The following is a 25,172-nucleotide window of genomic DNA, read 5'->3' as shown; positions in this document are numbered from 1 at the left end:
CTCAAAAAACGATAGGCAGTCAGAAAGTAAAAGCTGCGTAAATTCCAATATACATACCATAGCAGGGGCGGACTGACAACTCATGGGGCCCCCGGGCAATAGGGGATCATGGGCCCCTATGTCCTTGCCCAAAAAAAGCTTATGAAAAAGGTACCAGGGGCATCTCATGGGCCCCCTACTGACCCTGGGCCCTCGGGCAGTGCCCGAGTTTCCAAATGGTCAGTCCGCCCCTGTACCATAGTTTGTAGATGCTATAACTTTCACACAAACCAATTAATATACTGTACACGTATTAGGATTTTATTTTACCAAAGACATGCAGCAGAATACATTGTGGCCTAAATTTATGACTAACTTTGAGTTTACTATATATTTTTTATAACAAAATACAATTACAATTTTTGGTCTTTTTTTGTATATATCACAAAAAATAAAAACCCATTGGTGATCAAATACCACCAAAAGAAAGCACTATTTGTGTGAAAAAAAGGGACATACATTTTGTTTGGGTACAGCATCGCATGACCGTGCAATTACCAGCTGAAATATTGCAGTACTGAATAGCAAAAAATAGCCTGGTCATCATGGGGGGGGGGGGGGGTAAATCTTCCAGAGGGCAAGTGGTTAGGCTTATTCTTATCATTTAATTCAGTAATGATAAATACATTATGCTTGATATGTTTACAGCACCAGAGATGTTTAATTTGTAACCCACAATATACTAACTTGGTTTAATTTGAAATGTATAAAGTTGTGGCCAACCCCTTTTCACACTGTTCACCTGCATCCAAATAAATATTGTAAGCTATTTAATATTCGATATGATGTTATGTCTAGACTGGTACAGTTAGTTGTGACATTCTTCCAGAAGTCAGGTTATAGCAGGTATTGTAATTAGCTGCAATTAATAGAGTCTATATGGAGCTGATATGATTACATAACCATTCTCAGAAATGTCAATATATTACCCGTAATACTGAGAAATAGGGAGAGATGCCTCTTCAAAGAATTACACTCAATACACTTATAGATACATTTAGTCAAAAAATCCACTATTAACCAGACTCAAGCACTGTTTCTATTCAATGGTCACGTTCTTTGCGACTATAATTTAATCAAGTGGAATGAACTTTTGAGATGAATATTACATTCAATTACTGCTTACAATGAAAGGAGATGAAGATAATGTGTGGTAGAAGGATGCTTAACCATTACACAGAAGAAACAATGCTTCAGGCATAGATGAAATACATACAGTATACGAGTGTTGATTTACCAGCCAAAGGATTTTTATTTCTACCCATCTAGATCTGTCTGTGTAGCTGTCACAAAGCACAGTTCTGTCTGGGTGGTGGGGGGATCTGATCTTTCTCTACTGTAGTTTCATTTTTACTTACAGGTGCCCCCTTCGCATGACTAAACAGTAAATGGGTAACAGTAACACACTGATTAGCTCATCTCCCCCCTAGATCAGCATGCTTTCTGCACTACAGCACAACTGATTTCATTCTTGTGCTGCTTCCCCCTTTCCTTCCTTGATCTCAGTTGTATAAGGACTGCAGGAAGTTGATACCAAGTAAAATATAGTTTTATATATATATATATATATATATATATATATATATATATACACACACACACACACATATATACTGTATATACACACACACACACAGGTGAAACTCGAAAATTTTGAATATTGTGCAAAAGTTCATTTATTTCAGTAATGCAACTTAAAAGGTGAAACTAATATATGAGATAGACTCATTACATGCAAAGCAAGATAGTTCAAGCTGTGATTTGTCATAATTGTCATGATTATGGCTTACAGCTCATGAAACGCTAAATCCACAATCTCAGAAAATTAGAATATTACATGCAATCAAAAAAACAAGGATTGTACATAGAACAATATCGGACCTCTGAAAAGTATAAGCATGCATATGTACTCAGTACTTGATTTGGGCCCCTTTTGCAGCAATTACTGCCTCAATGTGGCGTGGCATGGAAGCTATCAGCCTGTGACACTGCTGAGGTGTTATGGAAGACCAGGATGCTTCAATAGCAGCCTTCAGCTCTTCTGCATTGTTCGGTCTCTCATCTTTCTCTTGGCAATGCCCCATAGATTCTCTATGGGGTTCAGGTCAGGCGAGTTTGCTGGCCAATCAAGCACAGTAATCCCACGGTTATTGAACCAATTTTTGGTGCTTTTGGCAGTGTGGGCAAGTGCCAAGTCCTGCTGGAAAATGAAGTCAGCATCCCCATTAAGCTCGTCTGCGGAAGGAAGCATGAAGTGCTCCAAAATCTCCTGGTAGATGGCTGCGTTGACCCTGGACTTAATGAAGCACAGTGGACCAACACAGTGGACCAACACCAGTAGATAAAGGGTGGGTAAGTGAGCGCAAAACAGATCAGGTGAGCAGCTAACATACAGGGTAATCCTCAATACCTTGGAATATAATGTAAATCCTCAATACCTTGGAATAATAATTGGAGTTGAGAGCCAGAGGGGGCCTGGACAGCGTTGGACCTGTGACCCAGATGTCCTCATATGACCAGATGTTGCCCAGGCTGCTGACCAGACCATGACGCCCAGTTATTTGCATACAATGCTTACATTGTGTGTACTTGTGGTAAGCGCACAACCTCACTAAATTCTTTTCTTATTCTACTGAATGGGATTTGGAAACACCATTGGATCATATCCAGCTTTCTTTTTGCTACACTATATGAACTATTGAATTTTTACTATATATGGTGACACCCTCCTTGCTTGTTATTCATTCCTTAGCGCTACATACCCCATTTACATTTTTAAACACCAGTAGATGACATGGCTCCCCAAATCAACACAGACTGTGGAAACGTCACACTGGACTTCAAGCATCTTGCAGTGTGTGCCTCTCCATTCTTCCTCCATATTCTGGGTCCTTGGTTTCCAAATGAGATGCAAAAGTTGCTCTCATCAGAAAAGAGGACTTTGGACCACTGAGCAACAGACCAGGTCTGTTTTTCTTTAGTCCAGGTAAGACGCTTCTTACGTTGTTTGTTGTTCAGGAGCGGCTTGGCAAGAGGAATATGACATTTGAAGCCCATGTCCAGGATCCGTCTGTGTGTGTTGGCTCTTGATGCACTGACTCCAGCCTCAGTCCACTCCTTGTGAAAGTCCCCAACACTTTTGAATGGCCTTTTCCTGACAATCCTCTCCAGGCTGCGGTCATCCCTGCTGCTTGTGCACCTTTTTCTTCCACACTTTTCCCTTCCATATACAGTCATGGCCGAAATTGTTGGCACCCTTGATATTTCTCCAGGAAATCATGTATTTCTCACGAAACGTATTGCATTAACACATGTTTTGCTATACACATGTTTATTCCCTTTGTGTGTATTGGGACAAAACAAAAAAAGGGAGGAAAGAAAGCAAATTCGACATAATGTCACACAAACCTCCAAAAATGGGCTGGACAAAAGTATTGGCACCCTTTCACAACTGCGGATAAATAAGAATGTTACAAGCATGTGATGCTCCTGTAAACTCACCTGGGGCAAGTAACAGGTGTGGGCAATATAGAAATCACACCTGAAAGCAGATAAAAAGGAGAGACGTTCACTTAACCTTTGCATTGTGTGTCTGTCTGTGCCACACTAAGCATGGACAACAGAAAGAGGAGACGAGAACTGTCTGAGGACCTGAGAACCAAAATTGTGGCAAAATATCAACAATCTCAAGGTTACAAGTCCATCTCCAGAGAACTAGATTTGCCTTTGTCCACAGTGCGCAACATTATCAAGAAGTTTGCAACCCATGGCACTGTAGCTAATCTCCCTGGTCGTGGACGGATGAGGAAAATTGATGAAAGATTGCAACGCAGAATAGTCCGGATGGTGGATAAGCAGCCCCAAACATGTTCCAAAGACATTCAAGCTGTCCTGCAGGCTCAGGGAGCATCAGTGTCAGCGCGAACTATCCGTCGACATTTAAATGAAATGAAACGCTATGGCAGGAGACCCAGGAGGACCCCACTGCTGACACAGAGACATAAAAAAGCAAGACTACAGTTTGCCAAAATGTACTTGAGTAAGCCAAAAGCCTTCTGGGAAAACGTCTTGTGGACAGATGAGACCAAGATAGAGCTTTTCGGTAAAGCACATCATTCTACTGTTTACCGAAAACGGAATGAGGCCTACAAAGAACAAAACACAGTACCTACGGTAAAATATGGTGGAGGTTCAATGATGTTTTGGGGTTGTTTTGCTGCCTCTGGCACTGGGTGCCTTGACTGTGTGCAAGGCATCATGAAATCTGAGGATTACCAAAGGATTTTGGGTCGCACTGTAGGGCCCAGTGTCAGAAAGCTGGGTTTGCGTCCAAGATCCTGGGTCTTCCAGCAGGACAATGACCCCAAACATACGTCAAAAAGCACTCAGAAATGGATGGCAAAGAAGCGCTGGAGAGTTCTGAAGTGGCCAGCAATGAGCCCAGATCTAAATCCCATTGAACACCTGTGGAGAGATCTTAAAATTGCTGTTGGGAAAAGGTGTCCTTCCAATAAGAGAGACCTGGAGCTGTTTGCAAAGGAAGAGTGGTCCAAAATTCCGGGTGAGAGGTGTCAGAAGCTTATTGATGGTTATAGGAAGCGACTGATTTCAGTTATGTTTTCCAAAGGGTGTGCAACCAAATATTAAGTTAAGGGTGCCAATACTTTTGTCCAGCCCATTTTTGGGGTTTTGTGTGACATTATGTCATATTTGCTTTTCTGCCTCTGTTTTATATTTGTTCCAATACATACAAAGGGAATAAACATGTGTATAGCAAAACATGTGTTAATGCAATACCTTTTTTGTGTGAAATACTTGATTTTCAGGAAAAATATCAAGGGTGCCAACAATTTCGGCCATGACTGTAACTTTCTATTAATGTGCTTTGATACAGCACTTTGGGAACATCCAGCTTCTTTTGCAATTACCTTTTGAGGCTTTCCCTCCTTTATGGAGGGTGTCAATGATGGTTTTCTGCACAACTGTCAGGTCAGCAATCTTTCCCATGATTGTGATTCCTACTGAACCAGACTGAGAAACCATTTAAAGGCTCAGGAATCCTTTGCAGGTGTTATGGCTTATTTAGCTGATTAGAGTGGGACACTGAGCCGAGAATATTGCACCTTTTTACAATATTCTAACTTTCTGAGATTGTGGGTTTGGGGTTTTCATGAGCTGTAAGCTCAAATCACGGCTTGAACTATCTTGCTTTGCATGTAATGAGTCTATCTCATATATTAGTTTCACCTTTTAAGTTGCATTACTGAAATAAATTAACTTTTGCATGATATTCTAATTTTTCGAGTTTCACCTGTGTATATATATATATATATATATATATATATATATATATATACCTGCGCTAATAAAAATTACAGTAAATGATCAATAATCAAAGAACGAAGTATATAACATATAGCAGCTGAATACAAACACCCTGATACTAGGCAATAAACAATATATACATAAAAGTGCAGCGCTTAAAAAAGTGACAGATAGTTATAAGAGTGAATAATAATGATAATAGTGAAAAAATGTGTCAAAAAATAGTCCATCCAAAAATAAAGAAAAGTCCTAGAGGCTGGTGATGAAACAAAGGAAATCCGAGGACAGTTGTTGTATCATCAACCATTCAAAAGGCTTACCAGAAAGGCATGACCCCCTGTTAAGAGTGGCCATTAGCCTACAGGGCACTTATACCCCCGTCCTGCCCAGGCCAGTTTTCAGCTTTCAGTGCTGTTACACTTTGAATGACAATTGCGTGGTCATGCAACACTGTACCCATATGAAATTTTTATCATTTTTTTGTGACAGATAGAGCTTTGTTTTGGTGGTATTTAATCACCGCTGGGTTTTTTATTTTTTCTTAAACAAACCAAAAAACACTGAAAATTTTGGGGAAAAAATGTTTTTCTTAGTTTTTGTTATAAAATGTTGTAAATAAGTGATTTTTCTCCTTCACTGATGTGCGCTAATGAGGCTGCAGTGATGGGCACTGATAGGCTGCACTGATGGACACTGATAGGTGGCACTGATGAGGAGGCACTGGTAGGTGGCACTGATGGGCATTGACAGGCATCACTGATGGGCCCTGAAAGGCAGCACTGATATATGGCACTGATAGGTGGCACTGACTGGCACTGTTAGGTGGCACTGACTGGCACTGTTAGGTGGCACTGATTGGCAGCACTGATAGGTGGCACTGATGGGTGACACTGAAAGGCAGCTCAGATGGGCACTGATATGTGGCATTGATGTGCACTGGTAGGCACTGATATGTGGCATTGATGAGGCACTGATCGGCACTGGCAGGTGGCATTGATGAGCACTGACAGCTGGCACTGATGGACACTGACAGGTGGCACTGCTGGGGCTACACAGATCATCAGGGCACACTGATCATCAGTGCCCTGATGATCTGTGTACATTTCCCCTCCGCGGAATGCCGATTACCGGCTCTCCTCTCCTCACGAGCTGTCAGCGTGACAGCTCGTGAGGAGAGAAATGCAGAAAACCGGCATTTCCCTGTTTACATGCGATCAGCTGTGATTAGGCACAGCTGATCAGATGACCGAGCCAACATCTTCGGCTCTTTCCGTGGATTGGTGATCCGCATGCGCGGTGAGAATGGGAGGACGTCATATGAACGAGAACGAGGCAGTTAAACAACCCAGAAAGCCGGTCACTCAAATCCTCCTCCAGATCACCAAAAGAACAGATAAAGATGTTTCAAACAATGGATCTTACTTAGGGTAGCTGAACCACTCAGGATAAGACTCAAACTCCTAGTAGGAAACGTGTAAAAAAAGAGTGCTCCACATAGTGTAAAGAGCGAAATAAAAACGAGAAGCACACAAACCTTGCGCATTACCTCAGTAAACACAAATTTATTAATAAGAAAGGTACTCACAAACAGCTAATAAAATCAGGCATGTAAGTCCTCACAGGGACTTCAGAGATAGAGAGCCAGCGCGAGTCCCATCGTGCGGGTAAGCACTCAGTTCTAGTGACGCGTTTCGAAGGCCAAACCTTCTTCATCAGAGCTCAAAGAAGCTCGAAGAAGGTTTGGCCTTCGAATTGCGTCAGTGGAACTGAGTGCTTACCCCCACGATGGGACTCGCGCTGGCTCTCTATCTCTGAAGTCCCTGTGAGGACTTACATTCCTGATTTTATTCGCTGTTTGTGAGTACCTTTCTTATTAATAAATTTGTGTTTACTGAGGTAATGCGCAAGGTTTGTGCGCTTCTCGTTTTTCTTTCGCTCTGTAGTGTTGGTCGGGCTTCCCCAGCCTTGTTTGGAGCCGCACAACCTTTGAAGCACTAGTGGTCGCTGTTTTTCCAGTTCTGGTTCCATCTATGTGCCACCCGCCTGGGTCCTAGAGCGCAGAAGAATTCGTGTTTGGCCACATAGTGTAAAACCATTATAACAACATTTATTTAAAGTACGGTTGCACTCACATAAAAGCTAACATCATTAGTTATTGATAGGAAAAAAATCCAATTTTCCAGTTTCCAAAATGGCCACCAATATGTTATTGATGACATCAAGGGAAATGGACGGTTAAATCATCCTGTGGACACCCAAGGAAAAGACAAGTAATCCTCCCAAGCCGATCTGCCTGTACATGATGGCTCCAATCACTCTTATCAAGTAGAATTCTTTTGTGTCCTAATATATTATGATTGAGTTTTGTGTAAATCTTTTAATTTGCACCTTTACCACCTTTATCGGGTAAAAAATACCAATGACCTCCTATGGGAATGGGAAATCTAATCTAGATACTTCTTTCATTACTATTTTTTACCATTTGTCTAATGTGCATATTGTGTATATAAAGATTTCCAATTTTACATGTTGTAGCTCATATACCCTTATGTTATAATAAATTACACAATACTTTGTCTACATTGAGATCTGCTCATCTTGCTTTGTTAACAGTTTTGTGGGAAAAAAAAATGTGAAGATGGCAAATTCTGTGCTTCAAAAGATTAGTTGTGTAACTCACATCGCTTTAAATATTTAGTTAGGGTAACTAGAACAGCTTTGAATGCAGCATTCACTGCTTTTCTTCGTTTCACCTGCAATTGGGAATTAAAACTTAAAGTGGTTGTAAAAAGTAAAAGGTTTTTTTTTACCTGCATTCTATGCAGTAAGGTAAAAAATGTTCTGCATGCAGCTCCCCCCCCCCCCCCAAACCCTCTAAATACATACCTGAGCCCAATCTTGATCCAGCGATGTGCAAGAGAGCAAAGGCTTTCTTGGCTCTCTCCCTCCTCATTGGCTCAAATACAGCAGCTGGAGTCATTGGCTTCCACTCTTGTCAATCACAACCAGTGACAAGGGAACAGGGTCCAGGTCCGAGTTGTTATATGGACAAATAGATACCTCAAAAGCGTATCCTGATAATTTGTATGCTAGTGCAAATTAAAAAAGTATCTCGGACAGTACTCAGTTGTTTCTGTTGCAAGTGCACTAATACGGCTACAATCACCTCAAGCATGTGTTAGTAAAATTGTAGGTATCGTCAAAATTGCTATGTGCATCCAGATGAATTATACCTTGTTTTTTTCAGGAAGGACTGGGCCTTCATTTGGTGGTAAATAGTAATGAATATCTCCTGATTTTTTAAATATCAAAAGAAAACTGGCCCCAAATATTGTAAAAGAAAAATTTAGCTGTATATTTCTTACAATCACCATGACCTACCACCAAAAAACCCAATACAAACTCTCCAACCTCTGATGATTGCCGCAATATCACATATGTGTATGTATTTGTTATTTGTAGCCATAGTAAGGCCCAGAAACAATAAGGTTTTTTTTTAATTCTATCTAACACACACTGACATCAACATTAAAGCCAGCCATTCATGGATCGAAATTTGGCTGGTTCAGCAAGGACAGGATGAAATTAAATCTATGTAAGAGCTTGCTAGTTGCATACAAGTCAATATATCAGGTAACTTCTGTACAACCAGCCTGTCAGGTTTTTCTAAAAAAAAAAAACAGTCAGTGCCTCCAGCTGTAGCTGGCAACAATGATCATTGTATTCTGCCGGCAGAGAAGGGTAAAACAATAGGGCTGCACAAAGGATTTCCCCATCAGTACCGAGTGTGTTGATGGTGGAAATCGGTGAGTTGAACAAAAAAATGTATAATGCATTGCCTGCCAACTGACACCGATATTATATTAAAAAATGTTTGTTTCTAACTCTGCCTGAAACACATTGACCTTGATCTTTGACCCTGACCTAGATAAAACTCTGATCTAGATATTTTGTTTATCTATTTTACCATAACACAACATTTTTTTTTGTTCTCAACTGGGAAGGAGAAAAAGATATATAATGTATCTTTTTCTCCATTCAAGAGGAGAAAGAACACAGGAACATGCTATACAGTGACTGATCATTGTGATAGCCACTAACAGACTGTCACAGAGATCTTCCCTGCTCCTGATCATTAGATCATCAGAGGGATCCCTCTGATGAAGTCACCTGGGCATGACACAACGCGTAAGCTTTGGGCAGACAAGAATCATTCGTTTACAATAAGGAAGTGCTGCCTGCACCTGATGATTTTATCTTAAGGCGTTTTATTCTTATGCTACATGTGAGTGCATTACTGCTTCTCAATAAACATTTGTGTTAGTACATACTGCACTATGGGAGTGTTCTTTGTTTCCTCCTAAGGATAGAAATCTATTACCTCCATTACTCTTAAAGGGACCGATCCCTAGCTCTAGTTTGGCATACTATTGAAAATCCAAAAGTGTCTAACTACCACCATATGGCTGTTGATTGGAAAAGTGAAGAATGTGTTACCCATTTGATAGTACAAAGAACATTTTCATTGCTCTGAGGTGAGAGTTCTGTGAGCACTGAGGTGACACAAGCCGCATGATATATATTACTTCACTTGATGGTGTTTAGGATATTAGCACATGAAGAAAACACAGGAATCATTGGAAAAACTTTATTGTTGATTATTATTGATGATTTCACTTGTATGGACTTATTTATGGACATTTGAATTAAGGAATATTATTTTCTCTATTTTGTTATGTTCATTTATTTAGCAGCGCAGCATCACTTGCTTATATAAATAGGATTGCTTCATTCTCTGGCATTCACCTGGTCTAAATGAAAAATTATAAGAGTGAAAACTTTTGATGGAATAGAAGGGACACCACCCTATACGCTAGGTGGAAGGCAGAACCTGGTACCCTATTACAAATGAGGTGGAAATGTCCCAAACTATTCAGATACTGGAGGCAGATTCTTGACATATTGCACAATATGCCATTCATATACATTACCTATGAACCTAAGAAATTGCATTCTAGGATTGCTAGGTGAGGAAAATTATTCTCTGAAAAATTATACCACCACTCTCCGTAATGAGATACTTGATCAAACTTGTAATCTACTGCTAGAAAACACTCCTGTGTTCAGACTACGTGTACGCACAAGTATGAATTATCCAACTTAACAGATGGGGGGGGATTTACTAAAACTTGTAATAAACAATAATTTGTTGTAGCGCTACAATAAATAAGTGAAATAGTATATGAGTAAATTCAATAAAACCATGTATAAACATAAATAAGTGGTGGATCCTTCAGGGATCTTTATGAAGTGAAACAACAAGTGGTAACGTGCATATATATGTCTGGTCCCAAAATGGACCCAAAAATAAAGTGCAAAAACGCCCAATCCCAAATTGGGATAAATAAACAAAGTGACACAGTGAACCCCAAATGATGGGATAACCTTAAATCAAAGTGACTGGTGCTGAGACCCCAAAAACATAAACATGTATCAAATACACATTGCAAATAATAAACACAGTGATCAATATGAATGAAAACCACGTATAAAATGTTATAAGAGTCCAATAAAAGTGCAAAAATTGTGCAAAAAACACAAATAGATGTGCTTCAATCTTCAACAGCAGGTGGTTGTAGTGCTTGTGCCAAACGCAAGTGGATAGATATCCTTAAATGGCAGAAATGCCTCCTCACCTCCTTACCGTGACCCTTAGGGCCAAAAACGCCTTATGGATCACCCTAGATCCGACACAGCAGATAGCTCTGCACCATACACCTTCACATTAAACAGGCTCCAGTGGCTCCACATACCCTCAATGGTAACTTGCTTACAGCATTAGTTCCCCTTCCAAAGGTAGATCACCGCAGTACAGCCCACTTGTTCATGTATACCATATGAAGGCCATGAAAAAACAAGAGAGACCTCCATAGTGCAACACCATTTAATGGTAATAAATAAGGGTAAAAACGCCAAGTAAAAACTCACATTAGGGATGATACAATCAAGCAGTCACACACACATGCTATGGGTGTACTCTGTAGAATACTGGGTGTAGCAAGATGGCGTCCGCCGGAAACACGTCACCGCGCATCTACGCGTTATGTCACGCTCCGTACGTGACTTCCTCAGGATTCTGAATGTGAGTTTTTACCCTTATTTATTAACATTAAATGGTGTTGCACTATGGAGGTCTCTCTTGTTTTTTCATGGCCTTAATATAGTATACATGAACAAGTGGGCTGTACTGCGGTGATCTACCTTTGGAAGGGGAACCAATGCTGTAAGCAAGTTACCATTGAGGGTATGTGGAGCCACTGCAGCCTGTTTAATGTGATGCTGTATGGTGTGGAGCTATCTGCTGTGTAGGATCCAGGGTGATCCATAAGGGGTTTTGGCCCTAAGGGTCACGGTAAGGTAGTGAGGAGGGATTTCTGTCATTTAAGGATATCTATCCACTTGCGTTTGGCACAAGCACTACAAACACCTGTTGTTGAAGATTGAAGCACATCTATTTGTGTTTTTTGCAAAATTTTTGCACTTTTATTGGACTCTTTTATATAACATTTTATACATGGTTTTCATTTATATTGATCACTGTGTTTATTACTATGCAATGTGTATTTGATACATGTTTATATATTTGGGGTCTCAGCACCAGTCACTTTGATTTAAGGTTATCCCATCATTTGGAATTCACTGTGCAACTTTGTTTATTTATCCCAATTTGGGATTGGGCGTTTTTGCACTTTATTTTTGGGTCCATTTTGGGACCAGATATATATATATGCACTTTACCACTTGTTGTTTCACTTCATAAAGATCCCTGAAGGATCCAGCACTTATTTATGTTTATAAATGGTTTTACTGAATTTACTCATATACTATTTCACTTATTTATTGTAGCGCTACACCAAATTATTGTTTATTATTTATTGCACCTTTAGGTATAGGATAGGGCAGTGATGGCGAACCTTTTTGAGCCCGAGTGCCCAAACTGCAACCCAAAACCAACTTATTTCTTTCAAAGTGCCAACACTGCAATGAAACCTGAATATCGAGCTTTTGGTTTAGAAAAAACAACTCGTACAGTAGTGCAAACTAATTAACAGTACAGGGATGACCAGAGACTGCGGACACAGTACAGGGATGACCAGAGACTGCGGACACAGTACAGGGATGACCAGAGACTGCGGACACAGTACAGGGATGACCAGAGACTGCGGACACACTACAGGGATGCCCAGAGACTGCGGACACAGTACAGGGATGCCCAGAGACTGCGGACACAGTACAGGGATGACCAGAGACTGCGGACACAGTACAGGAGATGACCAGAGACTGCGGACACAGTACAGGAGATGACCAGAGACTGCGGACACAGTACAGGAGATGACCAGAGACTGCGGACACAGTACAGGGATGACCAGAGACTGCAGACACAGTACAGGGATGACCAGAGACTGCGGACAGTACAGGGATGACCAGAGACTGCGGACAGTACAGGAGATGACCAGAGACTGCGGACACAGTACAGGAGATGACCAGAGACTGCGGACACAGTACAGGAGATGACCAGAGACTGCGAACAGTACAGAAGATGACCAGAGACTGCGGACAGTACAGGAGATGACCAGAGACTGCGGACAGTACAGGGATGACCAGAGACTGCGGACACAGTACAGGGATGACCAGAGACTGCGGACAGTACAGGGATGACCAGAGACTGCGGACACAGTACAGGAGATGACCAGAGACTGCGGACACAGTACAGGGATGACCAGTGACTGCGGACAGTACAGGGATGACCAGAGACTGCGGAAAGTACAGGAGATGACCAGAGGCTGCGGACAGTACAGGAGATGACCAGAGGCTGCGGACAGTACAGGAGATGACCAGAGACTGCGGACACAGTACAGGAGATGACCAGAGACTGCGGACACAGTACAGGAGATGACCAGAGACTGCGGACAGTACAGGGATGACCAGAGACTGCGGACACAGTACAGGGATGACCAGAGACTGCGGAAAGTACAGGAGATGACCAGAGACTGCGGACAGTACAGGAGATGACCAGAGACTGCGGACAGTACAGGAGATGACCAGAGACTGCAGACACAGTACAGGGATGACCAGAGACTGCAGACACAGTACAGGGATGACCAGAGACTGCGGACACAGTACAGGGATGACCAGAGACTGCGGACACAGTACAGGAGATGACCAGAGACTGCGGACACAGTACAGGGATGACCAGAGACTGCGGACAGTACAGGAGATGACCAGAGACTGCGGACACAGTACAGGAGATGACCAGAGACTGCGGACACAGTACAGGAGATGACCAGAGACTGCGAACAGTACAGAAGGTGACCAGAGACTGCGGACAGTACAGGAGATGACCAGAGACTGCGGACAGTACAGGGATGACCAGAGACTGCAGACACAGTACAGGGATGACCAGAGACTGCGGACACAGTACAGGGATGACCAGAGACTGCGGAAAGTACAGGAGATGACCAGAGACTGCGGACAGTACAGGAGATGACCAGAGACTGCGGACAGTACAGGAGATGACCAGAGACTGCAGACACAGTACAGGGATGACCAGAGACTGCGGACACAGTACAGGAGATGACCAGAGACTGCGAACAGTACAGAAGGTGACCAGAGACTGCGGACAGTACAGGAGATGACCAGAGACTGCGGACAGTACAGGGATGACCAGAGACTGCAGACACAGTACAGGGATGACCAGAGACTGCGGACACAGTACAGGGATGACCAGAGACTGCGGACAGTACAGGGATGACCAGAGACTGCGGACACAGTACAGGAGATGACCAGAGACTGTGGACACAGTACAGGAGATGACCAGAGACTGCGGACAGTACAGGGGATGACCAGAGACTGCGGACAGCACAGGGATGACCAGAGACTGCGGACAGCACAGGGATGACCAGAGACTGCGGACAGCACAGGGATGACCAGAGACTGCGGACAGCACAGGGATGACTGCTGACCTTTGGGGAGGGAGGGGGAGCGGGTACCTGAATTTGACAGGTACCCGCTCTTACTTTCGCAGAGTTTTTTTTTTTAATCTTACCTGTTCCTTTATCCAGCCGCGCGTTGTCTTCCCGGCTTCTGTAGTGTGGGCGCTCGTCGGACAGCCGGATGCCCAGTGCGCATGCGCGAGAAGCGCTGCGCTTTGTGATGGTCCGGCGGCTTCTGGGATCTGTCATGTGTCCCAGGTACCGCCTTACCATTCACAAAGAGCACTGCTTCTTGTGCATGCGCACTGGGGACCCGGCTGTCACGCACACTACAGCCGGGAAGACAGCGCGCCGCTGGATTCTCCTGGCGTGCCCACAGATAAGGCTCGGCGTGCCGGCTGTGGCACGCGTGCCACGGGTTCGCTATCACTGGGATAGGGTGTTAGCTGCTTGGTTAATATATTTATATACTATCTGTTCAGCACAGGGGGATTTTTTCTTATTTTTACTAAAACTTTTGCATACAGAATCTGGTGCAGCTGTGCATAGTAACCAATCAGCTTCTAATTTCAGCTTGTTCGATTCTGTGTGCACCAGTGTTAGTAAATCACCCCCGTAGTCCCATATCCTATCTGTTTCTTTTACAGGCATTGAACAGACAATTACTCAGTGTCACCTACAGACATGATGCTTACCTGCATTCTGAACCAAGACCCTATATTTATGAACCAAATAATGCACGTAAGAAACAATAATCCTATGAGTACAATATTGAGTGTGAGAATATGGTGTTGGCCAGAGCTACAGATGAAAAAAATGGGGTATTTATTTCAGATAAATGCAAAATGGCAAACAGTGCTGTACACACGGGCCCAAAGTTAGCCAATTCCCACTAAACTGTACAAGGCTTTAGGTAGACCTTATGGGGAATACAGTGTCCGGTTTTGGAGACCTCACTTATAACTTAAACATATCAGGAGAAACTACAGGAACTTAAATGTACAGTCTGGAGGAAAGAAGGGAAAGGAGAGACATGATTGAAACCTTTAAATACATCAAAGGGCTGAATAAGGTTTAGGAGGGCAGAATTTTCAATATGAAGCTATATCAAGAACACTGGGACATTACCTGAAACTAGTAGGAAAAAAGTTCAAAAGTAACCAAAGTATTTTGAAATTGTAGTTGCTAGAAACAGACTTCCAGCAGATGTAGCGAGACAGTAAGGTCCTGATTTACTAAGAATTGAGTCTACCAGCATATGCTGAACATTCAGGCAGACTCAATTCCATCATCAATCAGTCTTCAAACTCATTGAAAAGAGTCTATTTTGTAGACTCTTTCCTGTTAGTAAATCCAGAATCACGTCAGGCACATTTCTAGATGCAATGCCGGATATGTTTGCTAGGTGGCGCACAACTGCGGGCTTTGTCCCGTTGGCGTTTTTCTGTTTGCATATGAGAATACTTATAATTTAAAATAAAAAGCACACCTATATTAATTTTTTTTTTTTGGCTGCTGTTTCTCCAAAAATGATCGGACAACTAATGCATTTCCTAATGAATGTCATACTATCTATTTTCAAATGTCAAACATTTTCACACTTATATCTTAAATAATTGGGAATGTCTAGTTCCAATTTCCCAATATAATTATATATCTTCATTCTCTTTAATCATGTAACTATTCTATGTTAAAGTAATAGTACAGCGCTATAAATGCATGTTATCAATCATAAACGCATGTAAAATAAAAAAAGTGGAAATAAGTGAAATAATGATGTAAACTGGTAAATGATGCTAAAAAAAAGTTCATATAATCATTCCTGAATAATGGAACGTCTTTCATGTGAGAGTACCAACTCAGAGAGTGCCTATGTCAGAATAAACAGATTGGTGATGCAGCTGAATGGCATTTCTGCAAAGAAAACAGCAATGGTTAACAATAAAACAGCAACAATAAAACAGTAACTCAATAAAACATTGAGACATTATTGAGATCTATGCCAAAAAAATTATAAAATATATATATGCCGAAACATAGGAGCGATCCACCCACTTGCCACCCCATGCCCCCATGCTTGGGCATATATGTTTTTTTTTAAACTGAGGATGAAAAAACTCATCCAACAATGCTGCACTCACTGATGTATATTCTGAGAGCAAGACCCTGCTGCTGTCAGAATAAACAGATCAGTGCTGCAGCTGAATGGCATTCCTGCAAAGAAAACAGCAATTGTTAACAATAAAAGAGTAACTCAATAAAACAACAACTATTTGTTTTTTGGTTTTTTCTTATTTAATTTTTTGTTTTATTTAATTTTTTAAACTTTTTTTAAAAACTGTAACCTCCAGATGTGTCAGAGGATCAAGCGGAAAAAGATGGGCTCTGTCACCAATACCCTGCATGGCCACAGGTTGTGCGTTCCCGTGCGCCTAGGTGCACACGAGTGTGCAAATGCGAAAATCTGCAGATGCACATGCGCGGTGGCACGTGCAGGACACGATAGTTTCTGGTGCCCATTTGCCTTTAAAAGGACTGCAGCTCTGACCAATAGTTGCTGGATGATCATCAGCCCCCTGTGTTCCTGTGCCTTAGCCTTGTGATTACCTGATTTCCCGTTTCCGACCCGGATTGCCTCTGATCAGTCTGATCTTCTGTCCTGGCTCTGACCCATGGCTTGTTCTGCTGACTCTGCTGCTGCCTGATCACCTGTGTATGACCTTAGCTCATTCTCCTGGCCTCGCTCCTGCAGGATCTCTTGTGTTTAACCCTCAGCCTGCTCCTGACCTCACTTCTGCTTCTTGCATCGGCTTCTGATTAAACTCCTCTGCTTAACCTCGGACTTGATTTAGACTCTGATCCCTGCCTGCAGCCAAGTTCTGCCTGCCATGTCTGGGGAACATATACCTGCTGCCAAGTTATACCTACCATGCCTGGGGAACATATACAGTGGGGCAAAAAAGTATTTAGTCAGCCACCAATTGGGCAAGTTCTCCCACTTAAAAAGATGAGAGAGGCCTGTACTTGGCATCATAGGTAGACCTCAACTATGAGAGACAAAATGAGAAAACAAATCCAGACAATCACATTGGCTGATTTGGAAAGAATTTATTTGCAAATTATGGTGCAAAATAAGTATTTGGTCACCTACAAACAAGCAAGATTTCTGGCTCTCACAGACCTGGACCTTCTTCTTTAAGAGGCTCCTCTGTCCTGCACTCATTACCTGTATCAATGGCACCTGTTTGAACTTTTTATCAGTATAAAAGACACCTGTCCACAACCTGAAACAGTCACACTCCAAACTCCACTATGGTGAAGACCAAAGAGCTGTCGAAGGACACCAGAAACAAAACTGTAGATCTGCACCAGGCTGGGAAGACTGAATCTGCAGTAGGCAAGCAGCTTGGTGTGAACAAATCAACTGTGGGAGCAATAATTAGAAAATGGAAGACATACAAGACCACTGATAATCTCCCTCGATCTGGGGCTCCACGCAAGATCTCACCCCGTGGGGTCAAAATGATCACAAGAACGGTGAGCAAAAATCCCAGGACCACACGGAGGGACCTAGTGAATGACCTGCAGAGAGATGGGACCAACGTAACAAAGGCTACCATCAGTAACACACTATGCCACCAGGGACTCAGATCCTGCAGTGCCAGACGTGTCCCCCTGCTTAAGCCAGTACATGTCCGGGCCCGTCTGAAGTTTGCTAGAGAGCATTTGGATGATCCAGAAGAGGATTGGGAGAATGTCATATGGTCAGATGAAACCAAAATAGAACTGTTTGGTAGAAACACAACTCGCCATGTTTGGAGGAGAGAGAATGCTGAGTTGCATCCAAAGAACACCATACCTACTGTGAAGCATGGGGGTGGCAACATCATGCTTTGGGGCTGTTTCTCCGCAAAGGGACCAGGACGACTGATCAATGTACAGGACAGAATGAATGGGGCCATGTATCATGAGATTTTGAGTGCAAACCTCCTTCCATCAGCAAGGGCATTGAAGATGAAACGTGGCTGGGTCTTCCAACATGACAATGATCCCAAACATACCGCCCGGGCAACGAAGGAGTGGCTCCGTAAGAAGCATTTCAAGGTCCTGGTGTGGCCTAGCCAGTCTCCAAATCTCAACCCCATAGAAAACCTTTGGAGGGAGTTGAAAGTCCATGTTGCACAGCGACAGCCCCAAAACATCACTGCTCTAGAGGAGATCTGCATGGAGGATGGGCCAACATACCAGCAACAGTGTGTGCCAACCTTGTGAAGACTTACAGGAAACGTTTGACCTCTGTCATTGCCAACAAAGGATATATAACAAAGTATTGACATGAACTTTTCATATTGACCAAATACTTATTTTCCACCATAATTTGCAAATAAATTCTTTCCAAATCAGCCAATGTGATTGTCTGGATTTTTTTTCTCATTTTGTCTTTCATAGTTGAGGTCTACATATGATGCCAATTACAGGACTCTCTCATCTTTTTAAGTGGGAGAACTTGCACAATTGGTGGCTGACTAAATACTTTTTTGCCCCACTGTACCTGCTGCCAAGTTCTGCCTGCCACATCTGGGGAACATCAGCTCTGCAGCTCCTCCTCCCGGCTCTTCAGGCTCCAGCCAGCTGGCAGCCCATGCTTCTCTGGACCGGGTATCCTCTGTTTCTACCTTCAGGGGTGTTCCGCACTCAGCCGCAAGGGGAGATCTCTCAGCACTCCGACCTCTGACCAGGTAAGTGACAAGATGTTAGGGTCTCTTAAAATGTGATAGCCAGTTTCCTGACTACCTAACTTCTTTTGAGACCCTGTGTATATATGTGCCCTAGACTTTGCCATGCTGTACCCTATACTAATACTCCACTAGTGTATGATAGCGATGGAAGCGGTCTTTGAGGCAGAAACCAGGTTGGCCAGGAAAGGAGGGACAAAAAAAGCAGGTGTCACTCCTAATTCCGTGTCTGCTACAGACACATCTTTTTTGGGGTGACTTTTGGGTTGGGGTACCAGGAATGGCATCGGGAAAATTCCTCTCATGCAGCCGGTTAACTGCATCTGGGTTGGGGGTGTGGGCCATGGCACCTTTTGGTTACAAAAGGGCCATGATTATCTTTTCCTGGAATTTTAGGAAGGATCCACTTTGTCCAGTTGCTTTGTAAGACACTTTTTTGTATCAGCGTCTGGTTTTATGGGAAACGAAGTACAGCTTCATCATCTAGTTGTTGAAGCCCACCCTTCCCATGTTAAGGTTATAGTCGTGGACACAAAGGGGCTTCTCAACAACACCAGCTGCCGTGGAAAATTGGATGGTCGTGTCTGTGAGAATGGAAAACAGGATGAAAACATCCCATTTGTCCTTCCACTTCACTGCAAGCAATTCATAATTTTTCAAGCAGGCCTTTCTAAGACAGGTACTTACAAGGCATTGGGGGAAGCCCCGGCAATTAGGTTGCATGATGCTACATGCGCCAATTCCACGATTTTACTAATATTGGCATGCTAGTATAAAAATTGGCCACATATAAGTGGTACCCCATATAGAAAAAGGGTGACACCAAGTTCCAAACTATCTTGCCACTGCTCCCCATGTAGCCTGGGCATCTGGGGGCTCCATGTGACTATCTTTTCCCTCGTAAATCCGACAATTACATGTATAGCCTGTTTCCTCTCACAGGTCTTATACATTTTGACCCCATATCTGGCATGTTTGCTGGGGAGAAATTGTTTGAATGCAAGAAAAATTTATCAAAAAAATGAATCAATCAAAAAAATGAATGAATCAGAAAAATTACTCATTAACGCAGATGTTTTGCTGGGGAGTATACACAGCAGCAAATTTATGGTTAAGGTGATTTACGAGGGGCAGAGTTTTGTGGAGCCTGTCATATTCAGAGTCCCGAAGATTACAGAGTGTGTTACCACTGAAATGCATAAATCGCATTATATTCTCATATCTATGCCTGGCCATGGCAGCAGAGAACACGGGCATATAATGAATCAGGTCTGTGGACCAATACAACCGCAATTCATTTTTTTTAGTAATGCCCATGTTGAGGGTTAGGCCCAAAAAAACTTTAAATTCGGAAATCGTTTTAGGTTTGCATGCAAATGGTCTAGCAAGGTTTGAATGTGGGTTGGCAGAGATAAATTGTTGTGCATATCAATTGCTTTGATCTGCAATCAATCCATACAGATCGTCCGTGAAAAACAGCTCCAAAAATTAATGGGAGTATTTAAATTTGCTGTTTTCACCTAAATTCCGGGTTGGGCAGTGAATTGGGAAAGTACGGGTGCTGCAGAATTTTTGGGATGTGAATCAGGATTTGCAAGCACATCCGGAAGGACACTATGGGCTCTACGAGCCTGTGTTCGAATTCTTGGTGGCTGCAGGACACTACTTGTACTAACCACCACACCAGCTTGTACTGCACTTATGAGACATGCCACGTCACCAAGTGATAGTGCAGTGCTGGTATGTAAAAGATCAGGATGCACTAGGCCACTGGTGCTTGCCAGTTCACCAAAAGGTACACAGGCACTAATACTGGCACTCTGCTGCATATGAGAATCATCATGCAATTGTAACACCTCAGCAACCTGGGAATGGGGTTGGGTACACCTGACCTTAGCAGGGACCTCTACTCCATCGTCTGAGCTATCTGTCAGGGTGCTACTGCACTCTACAGGTTTGTAATCTGAGGTAGATTCTGTCAGTGAGGCTTTCCCTTCTCTCTCATCTTACATGCTCAGAATCCTGTAGGCCTCTTAACTAGTGTACCTTTTGTGCGACTTACGGGAAAAAAAGCACCTGGCTGTCAGGGACTGCTTGAACCACTACAAAAAAATTTTATATACAAAATTTATATATGTGATTTTGCGCAGGGAATCTGCCCTCTAGCAGTAAAACTGCCATAATGTGGATGGTAAGTGGTTAATTGACAACTTTGTGTAAAACAAATAATTTTCATTTTCTTTCCTCATTTTCCGTGTGACAAAAAAATTAAGTCTTCAAAAAGACACATTGTGCCTCTTAGAAAATACCTTGCAGTATTTGCTTTCCAAAGCGAGGTAATTTTGTGGGTGTTTCCACTGTCCTGGTGCTTTATGGCCTCCAAAAATGTGATAGGCAGTCGGGACATTAGATGTGTAGTTTATGCCTCTAGAAAGCCTAAAAGTGCTCTTTGGATTTTGTAAAACGTGTCACCTCATGCCTGTGGTATCCCCATACTTAGGAGGAGTTCAGAATGTGTTTTGAGATGTAATTCTAAGTATACCTACACTGTGTGTCAGAATTATCTTAATATTTGACAATTTTGTGTACAGAAAATACATGTTGTGGCAAAAAAATAACATTTGAAAAAACTCATTATGCCTGGATTTTGAGCCTCTCTATGCAGTTAGGCTGTGAAAAACCCTCACACAGCTGGTATCCCCATACTTAGGAGAAGCAGAATGTTTGGGGTGTAATTGTAAGTATTCCTTTGTTGTGTGTGAAAAATAACTTGTTAAAATGACAAATTTGTGAAAAAAAAGTTTATTTCTTAATTTTCTAAAAATTGAAGTAAAAAAATTACAACTTCAAAAAATTTCCCATGCCTCCTACTAAATACCTTGGACTGTCTACTTTCCAAAAAGGAGTTATTTGGGGGTATCTGTACTGTCCTGGCATTTTAGAGCCTCATGAAATTAGGCAGTATGTACACCTGAACTGATCGATTTTCAAATATACTGTATATACCATAGTTTGCAGACTGTAACTTTCACACAGACTAAATAAACTGATTGGGGTTATTTTTACCAATCAACAGTTATAACAGATTGAATAAGTGTTTTAAAAGGGACATATTTCCTATTTTTTTGCTGCCTGAAATGTATCTTTTTTTTACAGCCCGTCCCTGAGTCTACATGCACTTCGCTAATAACAATTGCATGTGTTTTTTTTTTCCAGGGCATATTTCCTAACTGTGGCAGGCCTCAGTTTTTTAAAAGGCTTTTTTTGTAAAAACAGTGTAATATTTCTGGGAAATGTACATCAGGACAGAAGCTTATGTTTCCTATGGGGAGGCATGTGACAGGGTGATTGGCAGGGTGCAGGTTGTTGGAGAGAACCCAATCAAGGACCTTCACATCAGTATCACTAGCTTATATATATATAAACTTATATATAGCTTATATATATTTTAGTGGTTGGGTTTACATCTGCTTGAGTTCTTTAAATTGCATTGTTGGGATACATTTTCTTATGGTGCTCTGCCTGTGTACACAGATTTTTACAGCCAAAAAGCTTTAAGGATCTGTTTGGAACAACTGAGTGACAGCTGAAAAGTATATCTTATGGCGCCGCTCCAAGCTATGGATGGAAGGAAAAAGATCATCCCACCGACAGATGAGAAGAGGGGAGCATGGGTCCCCACGATTCCATTATCACCCAATACAAGTGAAGGGATGGACACTGCTTAACCGACCCCAGGAATCCAATGTTGAAGAATGGCCTTAGCCACCATTCTGGCCACAGCTCTTATGCATTTCACCTTGCCCACCAGGGCTTGGTCACAGAGGTCTGAGTGACAGCTGTCTCTATCAACACTTTAGCTTTTTCTTTTCTATGAAATTTGGTCTTTTTGGTTATTTTGGTAGTATTTGATCACCGCTGGGTTTTTTATTTTTTGTGATATGAACTAGAGATGAGCGAATCGAACCAGGCGAACCGGAATTCGAGTCGAATTTCAGGAAATATTCGATTCGCGGCGAAACCGAAATTTTGCCTACTTCGGGTGCGCGAATCGAACATTTCCCGATCAGCCGGCAAAAGTGTCCCTGCAGTGAGCTCCGCTATTTCTGACAGTTCTCTGACAGAAGGAACACATGTTTAGCGGTTGAAACATTGTATCTATTAGTTTACATTTAGGATACAGATGTTTCAACCACTGTTCATGTGAAGAAGCTGTGAGAGAACTGTCAGAAATAGAGGAACTCTGCACATACACTTTTTGCCGGCTTGGAATTATTCTTCTTTTCATCCTACTTCTTCTTCTTCTTCATCTTCATCCTCAGAAGAAGAGGATGAGGATGAAGAAGAAGAAGAAGAAGTAGGATGAAAAGAAGAATAATTCCAAGCCGGCAAAAAGTGTATGTGCAGAGTTCCTCTATTTCTGACAGTTCTCTCACAGCTTCTTCACATGTACAGCGGTTGAAACATCTGTATCCTAAATGGAAACTAATAGATACAATTTGTATCTATTAGTTTCCATTTAGGATACAGATGTTTCAACCGCTGTACATGTGAAGAAGCTGTGAGAGAACTGTCAGAAATAGAGGAACTCTGCACATACACTTTTTGCCGGCTTGGAATTATTCTTCTTTTCATCCTACTTCTTCTTCTTCTTCTTCATCCTCATCCTCATCCTCTTCTTCTGAGGATGAGGATGAGGATGAAGAAGAAGAAGCAGTAGGATGAAAATAAGAATAATTCCAAGCCGGCAAAAAGTGTATGTGCAGAGTTCCTCTATTCTGCAGATACACTTAGAGGAGCTCTGCACATACACTTTTTGCCTGTTTGGAATTAATCTTATTTTCATCCTACTTCTTCTTCTTCTTCTTCTTCTTTATCCTCATCCTCAGAAGAAGAAGAAGAGGATGAAGAAGAAGAAGAAGAAGAAGAAGTAGGATGAAAATAAGAATAATTGCAAGCCGGCAAAAAGTGTATGTGCAGAGTTCCTCTATTCTGCAGATACACTTAGAGGAGCTCTGCAGATACACTTAGAGGAGCTCTGCACATACACTTTTTGCCGGCTTGGAATTAATCTTATTTTCATCCTACTTCTTCTTCTTCTTCTTCTTCTTCATCCTCATCCTCATCCTCAGAAGAAGAAGAAGAGGATGAGGATGAGGATGAAGAAGAAGAAGAAGTAGGATGAAAATAAGAATAATTCCAAGCCGGCAAAAAGTGTATGTGCAGAGCTCCTCTAAGTGTATCTGCAGAGCTCCTCTAAGTGTATCTGCAGAATAGAGGAACTCTGCACATACACTTTTTGCCGGAAACCGCTGTATGGAGGGAATGTCCCAGAACTGTCATAAATAGTCTATTTCTGACAGTTCTGGGACATTCACTCCATACAGCTGTTTCAACCGCTGTATGGAGGGAATGTCATAGAACTGTCAGAAATAGACTATTAATGACAGTTCTGGGACTGTCCTTCCATACAGCGGTTGAAACATTGTATCTATTTGTTTCCATAAATGGATCCATTTATGGAAACAAATAGATACAATGTTTCAACTGCTGTATGGAAGGACAGTCCCAGAACTTCCATACAGCGGTTGAAACATTGTATGTATTTGTTTCCATAAATGGATCCATTTATGGAAACAAATACATACAATGTTTCAACCGCTGTATGGAAGGACAGTCCCAGAACTGTCATTAATAGTCTATTTCTGACAGTTCCATGACATTCCCTCCATACAGCGGTTGAAACAGCTGTATGGAGTGAATGTCCCAGAACTGTCAGAAATAGACTATTTCTGACAGTTCTGGGACAATCACTCCATACAGCTGTTTCAACCGCTGTATGGAGGGAATGTCATGGAACTGTCAGAAATAGACTATTAATGACAGTTCTGGGACTGTCCTTCCATACAGCGGTTGAAACATTGTATGTATTTGTTTCCATAAATGGATCCATTTATGGAAACAAATACATACAATGTTTCAACCGCTGTATGGAAGTTCTGGGACTGTCCTTCCATACAGCGGTTGAAACATTGTATGTATTTGTTTCCATAAATGGATCCATTTATGGAAACAAATA

This window comes from Staurois parvus, unplaced genomic scaffold (assembly GCF_062004578.1).
Source record: "Staurois parvus isolate SC_StPar_1 unplaced genomic scaffold, SC_StPar_1.0 ptg001051l, whole genome shotgun sequence".
NCBI lineage: Eukaryota > Metazoa > Chordata > Amphibia > Anura > Ranidae > Staurois > Staurois parvus.
Note: the sequence above shows the minus strand (reverse complement) of the source record.